The sequence below is a fragment of the Aegilops tauschii genome, chromosome 7 (genome assembly GCF_002575655.3).
Source record: "Aegilops tauschii subsp. strangulata cultivar AL8/78 chromosome 7, Aet v6.0, whole genome shotgun sequence".
Classification (NCBI taxonomy): Eukaryota; Viridiplantae; Streptophyta; class Magnoliopsida; order Poales; family Poaceae; genus Aegilops; species Aegilops tauschii.
This window is the reverse complement of record NC_053041.3, coordinates 4,546,899-4,557,871: the sequence shown is the minus strand read 5'-3', so window position 1 is coordinate 4,557,871 and position 10,973 is coordinate 4,546,899.

Below are 10,973 nucleotides of genomic sequence, written 5' to 3'. Positions count from 1 at the left end.
TGCATAACTGGATCCTCCAGTGGGGCTTTGATGGACACGTGTGATGACCCACAAGTGGTTTTCAGCAAAGTATTGTCTGCAAGTGCTAAAATTGGAAGTAGCGGAGTAGTTTGATAGCAAGATAATTTGTAACGAGCAAGTAACAAAAGTAGTAACAATAGTGCAGAAAGGTAGACCAATCCTTTTGAGGCAAAGGACAGGCCAAAATGGTTTCTTATGATAAGCAAAGTGTTCTTGAGGGTACACGGGAATTTCATCTAGTCACTTTCATCATGTTGGCTTAATTCGTGTTCGGTACTTTGATAATTTGATATGTGGGTGGACCGGTGCTTAGGTGCTGTTCTTACTTGAACAAACCTCCTACTTATGATTATCCCTCCTGCAAGCATCCGCAACTACGAGAAAAATATTAAAAATAAATCCTAACCATAGCATTAAACTTTTGGATCCAATCGGCCCCTTACGGAATAGCGCATAAACTAGGGTTTAAGTTTCTGTCACTCTCGCAACCCACCATCTAATAACTACTCCACAATGCATTCCTTTAGGCCCAAATATGGTGAAGTGTCATGTAGTCGACATTCACATGACACCACTAAGAGAATGACAACATACATATCATCAAAATATCGAACACATATCAAGTTCACATGATTACTTGCAACATGATTTCTCCCGTGACCTCAAGAACGAAAGTAACTACTCACAAATGATAAACATGCTCAAGATCAGAGGGGTATTAAATAGCATAATGGATATGAACATATAATCTTCCACCAAATAAACCATATAGTAATCAACTACACGATGTAATCAACACTACTAGTCACCCACAAGTACCAATCTATAGTTTTGATACAAAGATTGAACACAAGATATGAACTAGGGTTTGAGAGGAGTTGGTGCTGTGAAGATGTTGATGAAGATAGCCCTCCCCAAGATGGGAGAGTTGTTGGTGATGATGATGACGATGATTTCCCCCTCCGGGAGGGAAGTTCCCCCGACGGAGTCGCTCCACCGGAGGGCAAAAGTGCTCCTGCCCAAGTTCCGCCTCGAGGCGGCGGCGCTTCGTTCCCAAAGTCCTCCTCTTGTTTTCTCTAGGTCAAAATGACTTATATACCAGAAGATGTGCACCGGAGGTGGGCCGAGGAGGGCAGCACCCACCAGGGCGCACCTGGGCCTCCTCGCGCGCCCAGGTGGGTTGTGCCTACCTGGTGGCCCCCCTCAGGTACTTATTTGCTCCAATATTTATTAAATATTTCATAAAAAAATCCTCGGGAAGTTTCAGCTCATTTGGAGTTGTGCAGAATAGGTAGCTTGACGTAGCTTTTTCAGGTCCAGATTTTCAACTGCCGGAATTCTCCCCCTTGGTGCATACCTTGCATATTATGAGAGAAAAGGCATTAGAATTACTCCAAAAAGCATTATTATACGATAAAACAACACAAATAATAGTAGGAAACATGATGCAAAATGGACGTATCAACTCCCCCAAGCTTAGACCTCGCTTGTGCTCAAGCGAAAACCAAAATCGAAAAACATGTCCACATGCTTAGAGAGAGAGGTGTCGATAAAAACAAAAATACAGACACAACAGCATCATGTGACTTATATAACATCAACAAACTTTAACATAAAACTTTTATCATGGACTTCTCATGAACAAGTGACAATTCATCACAACATCGAAGTATAAAGCATAAAACCTATTGGAAACCGACAAACTATGTTCTTAGTCAACTTTGCAACTACAATTCATCATCTTTTCGGGAAGGGTCACGTATCGGAGCCTTTAGGCAAGTCCACATACTCAACCATCATTTAGTCTTCTATGATTGCTAACACTCACCGCGTACACATGAGCAAAACGTTTCAACCATACACAAAGAAAGATAGGGGCTTATAGATTCGCCTCCCAACACAGTCACCTCAAGGGTGATATCAACAATAATAACTTATGCCACCCATATTCAACTGGAAATATGTGTTGGAAATATGCCCTAGAGGCAATAATAAAATGGTTATTATTATATTTCCTTGTTCATGATAATTGTCTATTGTTCATGCTATAATTGTATGAACTGGAAACCGTAATACATGTGTGAATACATAGACCACAACATGTCCCTAGTGAGCCTCTAGTTGACTAGCTCGTTGATCAATAGATGGTTATGGTTTCCTGACCATGGACATTGGATGTCATTGATAACGGGATCACATCATTAGGAGAATGATGTGATGGACAAGACCCAATCCTAAGCATAGCACAAGATCATGTAGTTTGTTTGCTAGAGCTTTTCTAATGTCAAGTATCATTTCCTTAGACCATGAGATTGTGCAACTCCCGGATACCGTAGGAATGCTTTGGGTGTACCAAACGTCACAACGTAACTGGGTGGCTATAAAGGTGTACTACAGGTATCTCCGAAAGTGTCTGTTGGGTTGGCACGAATCGAGACTGGGATTTGTCACTCCGTATGACGGAGAGGTATCTCTGGGCCCACTCGGTAATGCATCATCATAGTGAGCTCAATGTGACTAAGGAGTTAGTCATGGGATCATGCATTACAGAATGAGTAAAGAGACTTGCCGGTAACGAGATTGAACAAGGTATAGGGATACCGCCGATCGAATCTCGGGCAAGTAACATACCGATGGACAAAGGGCATTGTATACGGGATTGAGTGAATCCCCGACATCGTGGTTCATCCGATGAGATCATCATGGAACATGTGGGAGCCAATATGGGTATCCAGATCCCGCTATTGGTTATTGGCCGGAGAGGTGTCTCGGTCATGTCTGCATGGTTCCCGAACCCGTAGTGTCTACACACTTAAGGTTCGGTGACGCTAGAGTTGTTATGGGAAATAGTATGTGGTTACCGAAGGTAGTTCAGAGTCCCGGATGAGACCCCGGACGTCACGAGGAGTTCCGGAATGGTCCGGCGGTGAAGATTGATATATTGGACGAAGGGTATTGGAGTCCGGAAGTGTTCTGGGGGTACCAGGCTATGGCCAGCATGACCGAAAGGTGTTTCGAGAGCCCCAGCAAGTGTTGGAGGGCCTCATGAGCCAAAGGGGAAGGGGCAAACTAGTCCACTAAGGGGTGGTGCGCCCCCCACACCCTTTCCCACGTTACTTGGGGGTGGGGTGCCTCCACCTGGCTTGGGAGGCAAGCCTCCACCTGCTTGGCTTGGGGGGCAAGTCTCCCTAGGATTTTCCCAAGGGAGATCCAATCTGCTTGGCCGCCGCCCCCTAGGGGAAACCCTAGGGCGCCTCCCCCTCTCCCCTTGCCCCTATATATAGTGGAGGGGTGGGAGGGCAGCCGCACCTCTTCCCTGGCGCAGCCCTCCCTCCTCCTACATCTCCTCCTCCTCCATAGTGCTTGGCGAAGCCCTGCCGGAGAACCACGAGCTCCATCGCCACCATGCCGTCGTGCTGCTGGAGTTCTCCCTCAACTTCTCCTCTCCCCTTGCTGGATCAATAAGGAGGAGACATCCCCGGGCTATACGTGTGTTGAACGCGGAGGCGCCGTCCGTTCGGCGCTAGATCGGATCTTCCGCGATTTGAATCGCCGCGAGTACGACTCCATCAACCGCGTTCTTTGTAACGCTTCTGCTTAGCGATCTTCAAGGGTATGAAGATGCACTCCCTCTCTCTTGTTTCTAGTCTCTCCATAGACTGATCTTGGTGATGCGTAGAAAATTTTGAATTTCTGCTACGTTCCCCAACAGTGGTATCAGAGCCAGGTTTATGCGTAGATTCTATGCACGAGTAGAACACAAGTAGTTGTGGGCGATGGTTTGTTCAATTTGCTTACCGTTACTAGTCCTATCTTGGTTCGGCGGCATTGTGGGATGAAGCGGCCGGGACCGACCTTACACGTACGCTTACGTGAGACAGGTTCCACCGACTGACATGCACTTGTTGCATAAGGTGGCTAGCGGGTGTCTGTCTCTCCCACTTTAGTCGGATCGGATTCGATGAAAAGGGTCCTTATGAAGGGTAAATAGCAATTGGCATATCACCGTTGTGGCTTTTGCGTAGGTAAGAAACGTTCTTGCTAGAAACCCATAGCAGCCACGTAAAACATGCAACAACAATTAGAGGACGTCTAACTTGTTTTTGCAGGGTATGCTATGTGATGTGATATGGCCAAAAGAATGTGATGAATGATATATGTGATGTATGAGATTGATCATGTTCTTGTAATAGGAATCACGACTTGCATGTCGATGAGTATGACAACCGGCAGGAGCCATAGGAGTTGTCTTAATTTATTGTATGACCTGCGTGTCATTGAGAACACCATGTAATTACTTTACTTTATTGCTAAACCGTTAGCCATAGTAGTAGAAGTAATAGTTGGCGAGACAACTTCATGAAGACATGATGATGGAGATCATGGTGTCATGCCGGTGACGAAGGTGATCATGCCGTGCCTCAAGATGGAGATCAAAGGCGCAAGATGATATTGGCCATATCATGTCACTTTATGATTTGCATGTGATGTTTGTCATGTTTACATCTTATTTGCTTAGAACGACGATAGCATAAATAAGATGATCCCTCATAAAATTTCAAGAAAGTGTTCCCCCTAACTGTGCACCGTTGCGAAAGTTCGTTGTTTCGAAGCACCACGTGATGATCGGGTGTGATAGATTCTAACGTTCACATACAACGGGTGTAAGCCAGATTTACACACGCGAAACACTTAGGTTGACTTGACGAGCCTAGCATGTACAGACATGGCCTCGGAACACAAGAGACCGAAAGGTCGAACATGAGTCGTATAGTAGATACGATCAACATGAAGATGTTCACCGATGACTACTAGTCCGTCTCACGTGATGATCGGACACGGCCTAGTTGACTCGGATCATGTATCACTTAGATGACTAGAGGGATGTCTATCTAAGTGGGAGTTCATTAAATAATCAGATGAACTTAATTATCATGAACATAGTCAAAAGGTCTTTGCAAATTATGTCGTAGCTTACGCTTTAGTTCTACTGTTTAAGATATGTTCCTAGAGAAATTTTAGTTGAAAGTTGATAGTAGCAATTATGCGGACTGGGTCCGTAAACTGAGGATTATCCTCATTGCTGCGCAGAAAGCTTATGTCCTTAATGCATCGCTCGGTGTGCTGAACCTCGAACGTCGTCTGTGGATGTTGCGAACATCTGACATACATGTTTTGGTGACTATGTGATAGTTCAGTGTGTAATGTTAAACGGTTTAGAATTGAGGCACCGAAGACTTTTTGAAACATTGCGGAACATATGAGATGTTCCAAGAGCTGAAATTGGGATTTCAGGCTCGTGCCCACGTCAAGAGGTGTGAGACCTCCGACAAGTTTCTTAAGCCTGCAAACTAAGGGAGAAAAGCTCAATCGTTGAGCATGTGCTCAGATTGTCTGAGTACTACAATCGCTTGAATCGAGTGGGAGTTGTCTTCCAGATGAGATAGTGATGGTTCTCCAAAGTCACTGCCACCAAGCTACTAGAGCTTCGTGATGAACTATAACATATCAGGGATAGATATGATGATCCTTGAGCTATTCGCGATGTTTGACACCACGAAAGTAGAAATCAAGTAGGAGCATCAATTGTTGATGGTTAGTAAAACCACTAGTTTCAAGAAGGGCAAGGGCAAGAAGGGATACTTCATGAAATGGCAAATAAGTTGCTGCTCTAGTGAAGAAACCCAAGGTTGAACCCAAACCTGAGACTAAGTGCTTCTAAAATGAGGTGAACGGTCACTGAAGCAGAACTACCCTAGATACTTCGTAGATGAGAAGGCTGGCAAGGTCGACAGAAGTATATTGGATATACATTATATTAATGTGTACTTTACTAGTACTCCTAGCAGCACCAGGGTATTAGATCTCGGTTCGGTTGCTAAGTGTTAGTAACTCGAAATAAAAGTTGCGGAATAAACGGAGACTAGCTAAAGGTGAGATGACGATATGTGTTGGAAGTGTTTCCAAGGTTGATGTGATCAAACGTCGCATGCTCCCTCTACCATCGAGATTGGTGTTAAACCTAAATAATTGTTATTTGGTGTTTGCGTTGAGCATAGACATGATTGGATTATGTTTATCGCAATACGGTTATTCATTTAAGGAGAATAATGGTTACTCTGTTTATTTGAATAATACCTTCAATGGTCTTGCACCTAAAATGAATGGTTTATTGAATCTCGATCGTAGTGATACACATGTTCATGCCAAAAGATATAAGACAGTAATGATAGTACCACATACTTGTGGCACTGCCATTTGAGTCATATTAGTATAAAACGCATGAAGAAGCTCCATGTTGATGGATCTTTGGACTCTCTCATTTTTGAAAAGATTGAGACATGCGAACCATGTCTATTGGTATATATGCATGAAGAAAATCCATGCAGATGGATCGTTTGGACTCACTTGATTTTGAATCACTTGAGACATGCAAATCATACCACATGGGCAAGATGACTGAAAGGCCTCGTTTTCAGTGAGATGGAACAAAAGAGCAACTTGTTGGAAGTAATACATTTGATGTGTGCAATCCAATGAGTGCTGAGGCACGCAGTGAATATCGTTATGCTCTTACTTCACTGATGATTTGAGTAGATTCTAAGTATATTTACTTGATGAAACACAAGTCTGAAATATTGAAAGGTTCAAGTAATTTCGGAGTGAAGTTGAAGATCATCGTGACAAGAGGATAAAGTGTCTATGATATGATCATAGAGATAAATATCTGAGTTACGAGTTTGGTACACAATTAAGACATTGTGGAAATTGTTTCACGACTAATACCGCCTGGAACACCATAGTGTGATGGTGTGTCCGAACATCATAGCTGCACCCTATTGGATATGGTGCATACCATGATGTCTCTTATCGAATTACCACTATCGTATATGGGTTAGGCATTAGAGACAACCGCATTTAATTTAAATAGGGCACCACGTAATTCCGTTGAGATGAAACCATATGAAATATGGTTTAGAGAAACCTAAGCTGTCGTTTATTAAAAGTTTGGGGCTGCGATGCTTATCTGAAAAGTTTTGCTTGATAAGCTCGAACCCAAAGCGGATAAATGCATCTTCATAGGACATCCAAAATAGTTGGGTATACCTCCTATTTCAGATCCGGAAGCAAAAGTGATTGTTTCTAGAAACGGGTCCTTTCTCGAGGAAAAGTTTCTCTCGAAAGAATTGAGTGGGAGGATGGTGGAGACTTGATGAGGTTACTGAACCATCACTTCAACTAGTGTGCAGCAGGGCACAGGAAGTTGTTCCTGAAGGAAATATGCCCTAGAGGCAATAATAAAGTTATTATTTATTTGCTTTTTTCATGATAAATGTTTATTATTCATGCTAGAATTGTATTAACCGGAAACATAATACTTGTGTGAATACATAGACAAACAGAGAGTCACTAGTATGCCTCTACTTGACTAGCTCGTTAATTAAAAAGATGGTTATGTTTCCTAACCATGGACATGAGTTGTCATTTGATTAACGGGATCACATCATTAGGAGAATGATGTGATTGACTTGACCCATTCCGTTAGCTTAGCACTTGATCGTTTAGTATGTTGCTATTGCTTTCTTCATGACTTATACATGTTCCTATGACTATGAGATTATGGAAATCCCGTTTACCGGAGGAACACTTTGTGTGCTACCAAACGTCACAACGTAACTGGGTGATTATAAAGGTGCTCTACAGGTGTCTCCGAAGGTACATGTTGGGTTGGCGTATTTCGAGATTAGGATTTGTCACTCCGATTGTCGGAGAGGTATCTCTGGGCCCTCTCGGTAATGCACATCACTTAAGCTTGGCAAGCATTGCAACTAATAAGTTAGTTGTGGATGATGTATTACAGAAACGAGTAAAGAGACTTGTCAGTAATGAGATTGAACTAGGTATTGAGATACCGACGATCGAATCTCGAGCAAGTAACATACCGATGGCAAAGGGAACAACGTATGTTGTTATGCGGTCTGACCGATAAAGATCTTCGTAGAATATGTAGGAGCCAATATGAGCATCCAGGTTCCGCTATTGGTTATTGACCGGAAACAGTTCTAGGTCATGTCTACATAGTTCTCAAACCCGTAGGGTCCGCACGCTTAAAGTTACGATGACAGTTTTATTATGAGTTTATAAGTTTTGATGTACCGAAGGTTGTTCGGAGTCCCGGATATGATCACGGACATGACGAGGAGTCTCGAAATGGTCGAGACATAAATATTGATATATTGGAAGCCTATATTTGGATATCGGAATCGTTCTGGGTGAAATCGGGATTTTACCGGAGTACCGGGAGGTTACCGGAACCCCCCGGGGCTTAATGGGCCTACATGGGCCCTAGTGGAGAGGAAGAGAGGAGGCAAGGGTCTGGCCGGCGCCCCCTCCCCCCTAGTCCGAATAGGACAGGAGAGGGGGGCGGCGCCCCCCTTTCCTTCCCCCCTTCCTCCTCCTTCCCCCCTTCTCCTTCTCCAACTAGGAAAGAAGGGAGTCCTACTCCCGGTGGGAGTAGGACTCCCCCTTGGCGCGCCCTCCCTGGCTGGCCGCCCCCTCCCCCTTGGCTCCTTTATATACGGGGGCAGGGGGCGCCCTAGAACACACAAGTTTATCTTCACGATCGTTCCTTAGCCGTGTGCGGTGCCCCCCTCCACCATATTCCACCTCGGTCATATCGTAGCGGTGCTTAGGCGAAGCCCTACGTCGGTAGAACATCATCATCGTCACCACGCCGTCATGCTGACGGGACTCTTCCCCGACACTTTGCTGGATCGGAGTCCGGGGAACGTCATCGAGCTGAACGTGTGCTAGAACTCGGAGGTGCCGTAGTTTCGGTGCTTGATCGGTCGGGCCGTGAAGACGTACGACTACATCAACCGCGTTGTCATAACACTTCCGCTATCGGTCTACGAGGGTACGTGGACATACACTCTCCCCTCTCGTTGCTGTGCATCACCATGATCTTGCGTGTGCGTAGGAATTTTTTTGAAATTACTACGTTCCCCAACAGTGGCATCCGAGCCTGGTTTTATGCGTAGATGTCATATGCACGAGTAGAACACAAGTGAGTTGTGGGCGATATAAGTCATACTGCTTACCAGCATGTCATACTTTGATTCAGCGGCATTGTGAGATGAAGCGGCCCGGACCGACATTACGCGTACGCTTACGCGAGACTGGTTTCACCGTTACGAGCACTCGTTGCTTAAAGGTGACTGGCGGGTGTCTGTCTCTCTCACTTTAGTTGAACCGAGTGTGGCTACGCCCGGTCCTTGCGAAGGTTAAAACAGCACTAACTTGACGAACTATCGTTGTGGTTTTGATGCGTAGGTAAGAACGGTTCTTGCTCAGCCCGTAGCAGCCACGTAAAATTTGCAACAACAAAGTAGAGGACGTCTAACTTGTTTTTGCAGGGCATGTTGTGATGTGATATGGTCAAGACGTGATGCTATATTTTATTGTATGAGATGATCATGTTTTGTAACCGAAGTTATCGGCAACTGGCAGGAGCCATATGGTTGTCGCTTTATTGTATGCAATGCAATCGTCCTGTAATGCTTTACTTTATCACTAAGCGGTTGCGATAGTCGTAGAAGCATAAGATTGGCAAAACGACAACGATGCTACGATGGAGATCAAGGTGTCGCGCCGGTGACGATGGTGATCATGACGGTGCTTCGAAGATGGAGATCACAAGCACAAAGATGATGATGGCCATATCATATCACTTATATTGATTGCATGTGATGTTTATCTTTTATGCATCTTATCTTGCTTTGATTGACGGTAGCATTTTAAGATGATCTCTCACTAAATTATCAAGAAGTGTTCTCCCTGAGTATGCACCGTTGCCAAAGTTCGTCGTGCCCAGACACCACGTGATGATCGGGTGTGATAAGCTCTACGTCCATCTACAACGGGTGCAAGCCAGTTTTGCACACGCAGAATACTCAGGTTAAACTTGACGAGCCTAGCATATGCAGATATGGCCTCGGAACACGGAGACCGAAAGATCGAGCGTGAATCATATAGTAGATATGATCAACATAAAGATGTTCACCATTGAAAGCTACTCCATTTCACGTGATGATCGGTTATGGTTTAGTTGATTTGGGTCACGTGATCACTTAGAGGATTAGAGGGATGTCTATCTAAGTGGGAGTTCTTAAGTAATATGATTAATTGAACTTAAATTTTATCATGAACTTAGTACCTGATAGTATTTTGCTTGTCTATGTTGCTTGTAGATAGATGGCTCGTGCTGTTGTTCTGCGTTCCTTGAGAAAGCAAAGTTGAAAGATGATGGTAGCAATTACACAGACTGGGTCGGTAACTTGAGGATTATCCTCATTGCTGCACAGAAGAATTACGTCCTGGAAGCACCGCTGGGTGCCAGGCCTGCTGCAGGAGCAACGCCAGATGTTATGAACGTCTGGCAGAGCAAAGCTGATGACTACTCAATAGTTCAGTGTGCCATGCTTTACGGCTTAGAACCGGGACTTCAACGACGTTTTGAACGTCATGGAGCATATGAGATGTTCCAGGAGTTGAAGTTAATATTTCAAGCAAATGCCCGGATTGAGAGATATGAAGTCTCCAATAAGTTCTACAACTGCAAGATGGAGGAGAATAGTTCTGTCAGTGAGCATATACTCAAAATGTCTGGGTATAATAATCACTTGATTCAACTGGGAGTTAATCTTCCGGATGATAGCGTCATTGACATAATTCTTCAATCACTGCCACCAAGCTACAAGAGCTTCGTGATGAACTATAATATGCAAGGGATGGAAAAGACAATTCCCGAGCTCTTCGCAATGCTAAAGGCTGCGGAGGTAGAAATCAAAAAGGAGCATCAAGTGTTGATGGTCAATAAGACCACCAGCTTCAAGAAAAAGGGCAAAGGAAAGAAGAAGGGGAACTTCAAGAAGAACAGCAAGCAAGTTGCT